The sequence below is a fragment of the Oncorhynchus mykiss genome, chromosome 16 (genome assembly GCF_057628025.1).
Source record: "Oncorhynchus mykiss isolate SJ-2025 chromosome 16, ASM5762802v1, whole genome shotgun sequence".
Taxonomy (NCBI): Eukaryota; Metazoa; Chordata; class Actinopteri; order Salmoniformes; family Salmonidae; genus Oncorhynchus; species Oncorhynchus mykiss.
The window spans coordinates 31,371,920-31,382,895 of NC_143037.1; positions in this window are offsets into that span (position 1 = coordinate 31,371,920).

Sequence of the window (10,976 nt, forward strand, 5' to 3'; positions counted from 1 at the left end):
ATGATGTTTTGGGGCTGTTGCTGGGCAACACGGACTTTCAACTCCCTCCAAAGATTTTCTATGGGGTTGAGATCTGGAGACTGGCTAGGCCACTCCAGGACCTTGAAATGCTTCTTACGAAGCCACTCCTTCATTGCCCGGGCGGTGTGTTTGGGATCATTGTCATGCTGAAAGACCCAGCCACGTTTCATCTTCAATGCCCTTGATTTTCACTCAAAATCTCACGATACATGGCCCCATTCATTCTTTCCTTTACACGGATCAGTCGTCCTGGTCCCTTTGCAGAAAAACAACCCCAAAGCATGATGCTTCCACCACCATGCTTCACAGTAGGGATGGTGTTCTTTGGATGCAACTCAGCATTCTTTGTCCTCCAAACACGACGAGTTGAGTTTTTACCAAAAAGTTATATTTTGGTTTCATCTGACCATATGACATTCTCCCAATCTTCTTTTGGATCATCCAAATGCTCTCTAGCAAACTTCAGACGGGCCTGGACATGTACTGGCTTAAGCAGGGGGACACGTCTGGCACTGCAGGATTTGAGTCCCTGGCGGCGTAGTGTGTTACTGATGGTAGGCTTTGTTACTTTGGTCCCAGCTCTCTCAGGTCCTTCACTAGGTCCCCCTGTGTGGTTCTGGGATTTTTGCTTACCGTTCTTGTGATCATTTTGACCCCACGGGGTGAGATCTTGCGTGGAGCCCCAGATCGAGGGAGATTATCAGTGGTCTTGTATGTCTTCCATTTCCTAATAATTGCTCCCACAGTTGATTTCTTCAAACCAAGCTACTTACCTATTGCAGATTCAGTATTTCCAGCCTGGTGCAGGTCTACAATTTTGTTTCTTTGATCTTGGCCATAGTGGAGTTTGGAGTGTGATTGTTTGAGGTTGTGGACAGGTGTCTTTTATACTGATAACAAGTTCAAACAGGTGCCATTAATACAGGTAACGAGTGGAGGACAGAGGAGCCTCTTAAAGAAGAAGTTACAGGTCTGTGAGAGCCAGAAATCTTGCTTGTTTGTAGGTGACCAAATACTTATTTTCCACCGTAATTTGCAAATAAATTCATAAAAAATCCTACAATGTGATTTTCTGGATTTTTTTTCTCATTTTGTCTATCATAGTTGAAGTGTACCTATGATGAAAATTACAGGCCTCTCATCTTTTTAAGTGGGAGAACGTGCACAATTGGTGGCTGACTAAATACTTTTTTGCCCCACTGTATGACAAATTATTAAATTAGTATTTTCTTCATAACATTATCTTTACGACTAATGTCAAAGAGCATAACAACATACTGTTACTGCTAAAATCATTTTAAAAATGAGTTTGTGCTCCTTTTTTTTACTGGCAACCTCTCGGAAGAGTTAACCAGATCAGGAAGTTAACACCCTAACCACTCACAGAATCCCACACTCCAGTATCGCTATCTGGTGGAATTTGTATCGAAACAAGAACACAATATGAAATCAACAATTCACATATCACAATCCATTTGGAGTAACTGTCCTCCCTATTTAACATGGATTTTTCCTTCTATATGCAAACTGAACAAAGTACATTTGTATATTTACCCAAAGACTAGGACCCCAGGGATCTGGTAATTTCCCCTTCGAATCCATGATTCAAAAACAACATGTTCAATAAAAAATAAACACATTCGAATAACCAGTCAACTTATCTCATAAAGCAATGGTAAAATAGAAGAGAAACTGGTCCCATCTGTTTCTATCATTTCTAGTGAGATTGATCAGGTCTCACCAGAAAGTCAGGATACAGGGCATTCGACACCATTAAATATTTCCTCTCCCTTTTCTTTCCCTGACCTTCAGAAACCATTTAAAATCCTTCCAAACATGTCCATCCTTTTGCATATCCAATTTAAAACTGAATTGAAAAGACCCCTTCCAAAATAGATCATACAGTATCAACACCACTAACGCATGTTCGTAACCGTTAAATTGTGTGTGTGTGTGCTGGTGAACCATAGGTCTAAAACACACATGAACAGACTTCACTTATTTGGAACTTCGTTTATGACCTAATCCAGATACTTTTATACTTAAAACTGCCGAAAATCACTAACTGCTCTCCCCAATACCACAGTCTCCAGGGACATTCTAACAAGAGAATGAAACCCCCTCTTCTGGAAAAGAAAGTGTACATTTTGTTAGCATTCACTATGCACTAGCATTCACATTCCTCACTAACCCACTAACTAGAAACCTATTTCAGAATAAGACCACATAACATTCCTCATGAGATAAAAAAACAGGCTTTCTGCGTTTGCAAGGAGTGTTTGGCCAGATCATTTAAAATTGTTACCTTGGGCTTCCCGTGTGGCGCAGTGGTTAAGGGCGCTGTACTGCAGCACCAGCTGTGCCATCAGAGTCCCTGGGTTTGCGCCCAGGCTCTGTCGTAACCGGCCACGACCGGGATATCCGTGGGGCGACGCACAATTGGCCTAGCGTCGTCCGGGTTAGGGAGGGCTTGGTCGGTAGGGGTGTCCTTGTCTCATTGCGCACCAGTGACTCCTGTGGCGGGCCGGGCATAGTGCGCGCTAACCAAGGTGGCCAGGTACACGGTGTTTCCTCTGACACATTGGTGCGGCTGGCTTCCGGGTTGGATGCGCTGTGTTAAGAAGCCGTGCGGCTTGGTGGGTTGTGTATCGGAGGACGCATGACTTTCAACCTTCGTCTCTCCCAAGCCCGTACGGGAGTTGTAGCGATGAGACAAGATAGTAGCTACTACAACAATTGGATACCACGAAATTGGGGAGAAAAAGGGTTAAAAAAATTATTTTAAACTAAAAAAAAAGTTTAAAAAAAATAAAAAAATATATAAAAAAATATATATATTGTTACCTTTAGAATCCATTCCCCTGGCATTTCGCCTAGATTCTTCAACCCAAAATACGTTTTCCTGTGGCAAATTTAGCCAATTTCTCATCATCCTCCGCCTTGCGGTTAAGGGCGGTGAAGTTGCAGTACCAGGCGGTGATACAGCCCAACAGGATGCTCTCGATTGTGAGTGTTTTAGGTGACAAGCCACATTTCTTCAGCCTCCTGCGGTTGAGGAGGAACTGTTGTGCCTTCTTCACCATGCTGTCTGTGGGGGTGGAACATTTCAGTTTGTCCTTGATGTGTACGCCGAGGAACATAAGACTTTCCACCTTCTTTCCACCTTCTTCCACCAACTACTGTCCCGTTGATGTGGATGGAACAAAATAGGAAAAATGCCAAGGGGGGTGAATACTTTTGCAAGCCACTGTACATGCTCCCACAGTTGACAGAGCATGTCAGAGCAAAAACTATACCACGAAATCCAATGAACTGTCCGTAGCTCTCCGACATAGAACTGTGATGAGGCATGCAGTACTACTCAAAAGTGTGAACACACCTACTAATTTTAGGGGTTTTCTTAATTTTTACTATTTTCTACATTGTAGAATAATAGTGAAGACATAAAAACTATGAAATAACACATATGGAATCATATTGTAACCAAAAACGTGTTAAACAAATGAAAGTAGCCACCCTTTTTCTTGATGACAGCTTTGCACACTCTTGGTATCTCTCAACCAGCTTCATCTGGAATGCTTTTCCAACATTCTTGAAGGAGTTCTAGCATATACTGAGCACTTGTTGGCTGCTTTTCCTTCACTCTGCTGTCCAAAACATCCCACACCATCTCAATTGGATTGAGCTTGGGTGAATGTAGAGGCCAGGTCATTTGATGCAGCACTCCATCACTGACTTTTTCGATAAAATAGCCATTACACAGCCTGGATGTCCTGTTGAAAAACAAATGATAGTCCCACTAAGTGCAAACCAGATGGGATGGTGTATTACTGCAGAATGCTGTGGTAGCTATGATGGTTAAAACCTCTTGGGGATAGTGAGACGCTAGCGTCTCAAGTGGTCAATTTCCCCGGGAAATGCAGAGCGCCAAATTCAAATAAAACACTTTAAAACTCAAACTTTCATTAAATCACACATGCAGGATACTCAAATAAAGCTACACTCGTTGTGAATCCAACCAACATGTCAGATTTTAAAAATGCTTTTCGGCGAAAGCATGAGAAGCTATTATCTGATAGCATGCACCCACCTGAACCAGTTGTAAACAAAAGAACTAGCGTAGGCGCTACACAAAACGCTGAAATAAAATATAAAACATGCATTACCTTTGACGAGCTTCTTTGTTGGCACTCCAATATGTCCCATAAACATCACAATTGGTCCTTTTTTAAAAATTAATTCTGTCCATGTATACCCAACATGTCCATTTATAAAGCAGGTTTGATCCGGAAAAAAACAGCTTGCCAAAACACAACGTCACTACAAAACATTTCAAAAGTTGCCTATAAACTTTGCCAAAATATTTCAAACTACTTTTGTAATACAACTTTTTTAAACGTTAATAATCGATCAAATTGTAGATGGGGCAATCTGTGTTCAATAGAGCAAGTAAACAAAACATGCACCTTTTTTCCTCTTGTGTAACTCTCAACAGTGTAATGTTGTTCCAGGATGTGCTTCTTCTTCGTTGCACCAATGATTAACTTCAACCCAATTCCAAAGACTGGTGACATCCTGTGGAAAACGTAGGAACTGTAAAATGGTCGCTATCAAATATCCCTTGGCAAAGACAACTGAGGGAACGGTCAGAGGCAAAAAATAATAAATTCGGAACAGTTTTTCCTCCGGGTTTTGCCTGCTACATAAGTTATGTTATAGTCACAGACATGATTGAACCAGTTTTAGAAACTTCAAAGTGTTTTCTATCCACACCTACTAATCATATGCATATAATATATTCCTGGCATGAGTAGCAGGAAGTTGAAATTGTGCACGCTATTTATCCAAAACTGGAAATGCTGCCCCCTATCCCTAAGAAGTTAAAACTTCTTTGGGATAGGTGGGACGGTAGCATCCCATCTGGCCAACATCTGGTGAAATGGCAGTGCCAAATTCAAATTAAATTACTATAAATATTAAACCTTCATGAAATCACAAGTGTAATACATCAAAATAAAGCTCAACTTGTTGTTAATCCAGCCAAGGTGTCAGATTTCAAAAAGGATTTACAAGCAAACCATGTGATTATCTGAGAACAGCGTCCAGCACACAAATGCATGACAAATCATTTAACCAGGGATTTGCGACACGAAAGTCAGAAATTGCGATATAATATATTCCTTACATTTGAAGATCTTCTTCTGTTGGCACTCAAAGGTCTGTTACATTACAAATGGTCCTTTTGTTCAATAAATTTCTTCTTTATATCCATAACTCAGTTTAGCTGGTGCGCTCCAGTCAATAATCCACTCGGTTTCCATTGGTCAATGCATACAAAATGAATCCCAAACAATACCAATAAACTTATCCAAACAAGTCAATCAATACGCAAATAAACAATCAAATTGAACTTCTTTGGGACTGGGGGGCAGTATTGAGTAGCTTGGATAATAAGGTGCCCAGAGTAAACTTCCTGCTACTCAGGCCGAAAAGCTAGAATATGCATATAAATAGTAGATTTGGATAGCAAACACTCTGAAGTTTCTAAAACTGTTTGAATGATGTCTGTGAGTATAACAGAACCCATACGGCAGGCGAAAACCTGAGAAGAAATCCACCAGGAAGTGGGAAATCTGAGGTTTGTAGTTTTTCAAGTCATTGCCTATCGAATATGCTGACTCAATTTTCTGTGCCATGTGCAAAAAGGGGGACTGCCCCTTATGAATATGTTTAGAGTATACACATAGGCTGAATGATAAATAATGTTGGACCTTCAGTTATTTTCTGTTTGCTTAGATATAAGGGTTTTCCAGTTACAAGAGTCCACGGAACATGCCCTTAATCCTCTAAGAGGTTTTTTCACTTATGACCAAATAGTTGTTAGAGTTGTTTAGGTGTCATATTGAGAACGACGTTATAAGGGTATTTTTTTGTTTCTCTTTTCCTTTACATAACTGACACTCAGGCAAGGCTGAGAAATGCATGCACATGCGTTTACACTATGTTGAAGGATGATTGGCATGAGGAGGGATCTTTTAATTATTTTTAGCTATGTGAGGGGATATTTTTGGTCCTGCCTCAGTACGAATGAGAAAGGGGTGGGCTGAGGTGCTTCCCTTCTCACTTGTACTGGGTTTAATTTGGAAGTGTGTGGCTTTTTAGTCCCAGAAGAGGGATATATTGAGAATTTTCCAGAACATGTGTGACCATTATACATTTCAGGATAGTCAGCAAAACTAGTGCTCTCTGTATGTGCTCTGGGTCATTAGACATGCGAGTGGACATGACTGGTTATTTATGTAACAGGTCTCTGGCGTAATATATACTGGTGATATGGTTACACCTCTTGGGTATTTTGTGTCCGTGTTCTTTTTCCATCTTAATCTTTTATTTTTATTGGCCAGTCTGAGATATGGCTTTTTTCTTTGCAACACAACCTAGAAGGCCAGCATCCCGGAGTCACCTCTTCACTGTTGAGACTGGTGTTTTGCGGTTACTATTTAATGAAGCTGCCAGTCGAGGACTTGTGAGGAGTCTGTTTCTCAAACTAGACACTCTAATGTACTCGTCCTCTTGCTCAGTTGTGCACCGGGGCCTCCCACTCCTCTTTTCATTTTCAATGCCCTGGCTGAGGGAAGGAGGTTCTCACCCAAGATTTGACGGTACATGGCCCCGTCCATCGTCCCTTTGATGCCTGTCCCCTTAGCAGAAAACCACCCCCAAAGCATAATGTTTCCACCTCCATGTTTGACGGTGGGGATGGTGTTCTTGGGTCATAGGCAGCATTCCTCCTCCTCCAAACACGGCGAGTTGAGTTGATGCCAAAGAACTCCATTTTGTCTCATCTGACCACAACACTTTCACCCAGTTGTCCTCTGAATCATTCAGATGTTCATTGGCAAACTTCAGACGGGCATGTATATGTGCTTTCTTGAGCAGGGGGACCTTGCGGAAACTGCAGGATTTCAGTCCTTCACAGCGTAGTGTGTTACCAATTGTTTTCTTGGTGACTATGGTCCCAGCTGCCTTCAGATCATTGACAAGATCCTCCCATGTAGTTCTGGACTGATTCCTCACTGTTCTCATGATCATTGCAACTCCACAAGGTGAGATCTTGCATGGAGCCCTAGGACGGGGGAGATTGACAGTTCTTTTGTGTTTCTTCCATTTGCGAATAATTGCACGAATCTAACGAATCTTCCGTTAGTTATTATGCTCGTCAGCTAGTAGTCACTTGGAAACTAGTATTATATGTTTGACTTTTCCAAAGATATATTATTGTCCACACAATGAAATATTATTTAGTGCAATCACTTTAACCTATAACCAGGGTCACATTCCGTTCAGTGAGATTGTCAGAGGCGTTTGCTCTCCAGATCGTTACTCTGGCCTAGTTGTCAAAGTTTTATTAAGTCACTGTTTTTTGTCGTATACACGTTATTACAGTTAAATGGTTATACAGTCCTAATACATCAATAATGCTCAATCAATCCTTAATGCGTTATGCTATGCCAGATAATATTGCAAATATAATCAGCTTAACTGAGTATCTCTTAATATTGCCAAATTCTTTATAGTAACACTTAATACTTCCTCCTACCTAGTGTTCGACCAATGTATTCTTAATCCTTCTGCTTTCTATGAGTCTTATGTTATCTCCCACCTATGTAAACCTCTGGCACCCCAAAGATGGAACTAATTATTTTTTCAGGAGTTTTCAACGTTTCTTAAGGCTTCTTCTTAGACCTCCAATAAGGATCTATTTGCAAATAAGCCTTGAGTGAAAAAGTCTCTCCCTTTTAGCTCGCGTTCTCTTACTCTTTCTAGGTGGGGCGATCTTCCAGTAGTTTAAATAGGTTTCAAAATACACCAGTCAACTTTTAGCTCGTGCAGAAATGTTTAAGTAGTCAAACCAGGTAGAGTATAGTAAAAAGTAATTTACCTTGCCAAACGATTCTCTGATGTTTAAATCATAATGGTATGAGGATCGTGCCTTAGGTACTGATTTCTCCTTCTTTTATACTCCCTTAGAGACTTAGTTTGGGGAGAGCCGCTTGGGAGTGCAATTCACTTTGCCTGGGAGTGCAATTCACTTTGCCTGGGAGTGCAATTCACTTTGCCTGTGAGTGCAACTCACTTTGCCTGTGAGTGCAAAGGTCATTATTACTCAATCCAGTTTTAGGTCTCTCAGCACGGATGCCCATAAATCTTCTTCCGTTGACATGTTGGCTTTATGGAGGTGTTCATACCACTCCTTCTCAGCACCTACGTAGGTTGATTCTTGTTTCATCTCCAGTTCTATTGGATCTTGTTCTTTTGGCTCCGCCTGCTGGTTGTCTTCTGTCCCTGCAGTCTCTTCCTGTAGTTCCCAGTCCAAGAGTGGTCCCAGCGTCCACTGATGTGGTTCTAATTCTGGATTGACCACTGGGGGAGGAGTCCGATCTCTTTTGGTTTTTGCTACACATCCTTGGAGAGCTCTTTGGTCTTGGCCATGGTGGAGAGTTTGGAATCTGATTGATTGCTTCTGTGGACAGGTGTCTTTTTATACAGGTAACAAACTGAGATTAGGAGCACTCCGTTTAAGAGTGTGCTCCTAATCTCAGCTCGTTACCCGTATAAAAGACACCTGGGAGCCAGAAATCTTTCTGATTTACAGGGGGTCAAATACTTATTTCCCTCATTAAAATGCAACTCAATTTATAACATTTTTGACATGCGTTTTTCGGGATTTTTTTAGTTATTCTGTCTCTCACTGTTCAAATAAAACTGATATTTTCTTTGTCAGTGGGCAAACGTACAAAATCAGCAGGGGATCAAATACTTTTTTCCCTCACTGTATACGCTGAACTATGCTCAACTCTCCAGCCTTCTAGAAGCTTTGTCTTCACACAGCCACATTGTAACGCCTCTCATCGAAGGAGTGGACCAAAGCGCAGCGTGGAAAGTGTTCATGATTTTTATTTTTAAAAAACACTTAAACAAAATAACAAAAGTGAAAATGAAAGCGCACAGTTCTGTCATGAAAAAACACTAAACAGAAAACAAGATTCCACAAAACCCAAAAGGATAATGACAACTTATATATGATCCCCAATCAGAGACAACGATAGACTCTGATTGGGAACCACACACGGCCAAAAACATTCCCACCCTGACCCAACCAAACATAGAGAATAAAAAGGATCTCTAAGGTCAGGGCGTGACACACATTGCAATGATAAAACTGGAGGGGACATGATCCCCAGTCCCCTCTAGTAAAGTTGTGCCCCTGCGTAAAGTAGTAAACACAAGGTCACATACTAGTTAACATCACCACAAAGTCATACTTATTGCTAAATCCCGCCCATTTCTACAATTGCTCTTCTTAAAATTGGATTTTAAACCTTAACCAAACTGCTAACCTTATGCCTATCCCTAACCCAGGGTTCGCTTGAGGTGCTTAACAGTACTTGAATTTGGCACTCTTGAAATAAAATGAGAACAGAAAATCATAAAATGTTACACAGTATATATATATGAAAAATGTATTGTTTTTGCCAATTCATTTCAAGACAGATTCCCACGTTTTATTTCGTCACGTGTTTCACACTCTGGTTGCAAGGCGAGGTCGCTCATTCCACCCACACTGCTACTGAGCCAGGCAGGTATAGAACTGACTGAATAGTTTCCGCCAAACATCACATCGATAACTAAAATGCAAGGCAAATGTAGATTAGATCCTGCCTGGCAGGATGTTGATGTTTATGAATGGGCTTTGTAAAAAAAAATAATAATACACAAAGTAACAATGAGGCTATATACAGGGGGTACTGGTACCGAGCCAATGTTTAGGGGTACAGGTTAGGCTAGGTGATTGAGGAAACATGTACATGTAGGTAGGGGTAAAGTGACTATGCATTGATAAAATGCAGCGAGTATCAGCAGCATAAAAAAATTGTCTATTAACTCTGCTAACCTTAAATTAAATCATATTTGCCAATTTTGAGAGTGTGGCTGTGGAATCTGACTGTGGGTGTGTTATCCAGTGGAAACCAAAACATGCGCAGAAGCTTTGGGACATTTAGTCAGGGAAAACCTTAAATGGTTGAGAATTTTGCCATGTCCTTATGGTCTGTTTCGCCCTGTAGTCACTGCCAGTTTGGAAGCTTTTGACATGGCCTCTAAAAGTGTAAGTCATATTAAACACCAAATATTCATTAATATGCTGTAATGTATAAACACTTTACCTAGCAGCCAACCTGCTTGTACCAATCCCCTGAAATTACAGTAAAATACTTGGAAATACAAGTCCCTCCCCTCAATGAATTTCATTCATTCATTCCATTTATGGTAGCATTAAAAACAAATTACAGTGTAATACAGTACATTTTACGGTATTGTATAGTGTCATTACGCAGTACTTGCTTTGATACTGAATTTATATTAAAGTATGTATACTGTAATATGAAATACATAATTTTACTTGCCACTGAGCCGTCTGTAAGTTAGTCAAATTCAAGGCAACCCCTTTACAGTGTAGCCGCCTTGGTTATCCGATAAACCAGTTTAAAAAGTCACCTGCTCCTTCTGGTAGAGTGAGGGTATGAGAAACAGAGGGAGAAAAAGGGGGAGAGCGAGAGTTCACGTGTTCGCTCAACTCCCCACATGCACTTTGTGCCACTCAGCATCATATCCCTGTTCACTTTCTTCCTCCTGTACTCCCCTTGTCTCCTCCTCTCACCATCTCCCGCCTTTCAGGAGAGTCTGCCTCCCTCCCTCGATGCTCTTATAGTTTTGTGCCCAACGTTCTCTCCCGTCTCTCACCTAACTGGGTAATTGATGGAACGGAGAAAGGAGACTTTCATGCAATGAAGTAGTATTTTTCATCAGACGAGGTGCGACATCAGACAGTGGAGCCTCAGCAGCGAGGAGGGGAGGGAAGATTCTGTTTCAGGTAATTGAGTCGCGACAGATGG